This window comes from Puma concolor, chromosome B1 (assembly GCF_028749965.1).
Source record: "Puma concolor isolate L17-30 chromosome B1, mPumCon1.1.hap2, whole genome shotgun sequence".
Taxonomy (NCBI): Eukaryota; Metazoa; Chordata; class Mammalia; order Carnivora; family Felidae; genus Puma; species Puma concolor.
Window position 1 is genome coordinate 206633145 of NC_141670.1, and position 1049 is coordinate 206634193.

The following is a 1049-nucleotide window of genomic DNA, read 5'->3' on the forward strand; positions in this document are numbered from 1 at the left end:
AGCTGCTTCAATATTACTACTTTGCCAGAGGCAAAGAGCAACCTCAGCTGGACATGAGTTCGACCTCCACGATCCTGTAAGTGTTCTTTAACATATAAAAATCTCTTTGGAAAATTCCTTTATCTCTACCTGTACCCCCCACCCCACGATATATATTAGCAGTCATCCCCCAAGCATATGGCCCCCTGACGGACAGCTGAAGGGTCTCATGACTATCTCACTAGACAACAGTAAGTCACCTTAACAGCAGCTAGCCTCCTCAAGGTCCTGGAAACCTTGCTCCCAAAATTCCTCAGATGCTTAGGCTGTCCCTAACCTGCTCCCCACCTGAAGGTATATAATCAGTCACCTGTCATAACCCCAGTGCAGCTCTTTCTGCCCATGGGTCCCGTCCCCGGGCTTTAGGAAAACCACCTGTTTGCACCGAAGACGTCTCAAGAATTCTTTCTTGACCACCACTTCAAACCCCATCAGTTACTGCACATGCATGTTCGATCAGCCCTCAGCTGGGGATTTGCAGGGCAAACCACAAAACCCGGAGCTCTTCCCTGTCTCTCTGGTACTCTGTCCTCAAACTGCTAGCCACCCTGGGCACCCCAAACTCTGAACTCTGTCCCTTCAAGTCAGGGTTACTGCCTAGCTTTATTGGGTTCCTCGACCCTCTCCTATAGCCTGGAAAATTCCTCCAGGAGTAGCCTGGGCTAACTGTAGAGCTTCCTGTGTTGTTTGCCTCTTTCAAGGATCACTGTTGCCCGCTGCCTGCAAAGCTGTGTTTCGTATTCTGCCCAGTTCTTTAGATGTGGTGGATGTGGGAGTTCTTTAGATGTGGTAGACCATATAGCCCTAAGTGGAAGTTGGTATTACTCATTTTTAGTATGCTAAGCAGACCCATTGTGATTTCTTGTGAGTCGACTACAAAAAGGCAGAGTGAATAACTTTTATTTTCTTTTTACATGGATTTATTGATTGATAACTTTTAAACTAATGTGTGTATTGATAAAATGAATAAGGAACAATCAACCCAAAAGAAGACACAAAAGGAGAGAACA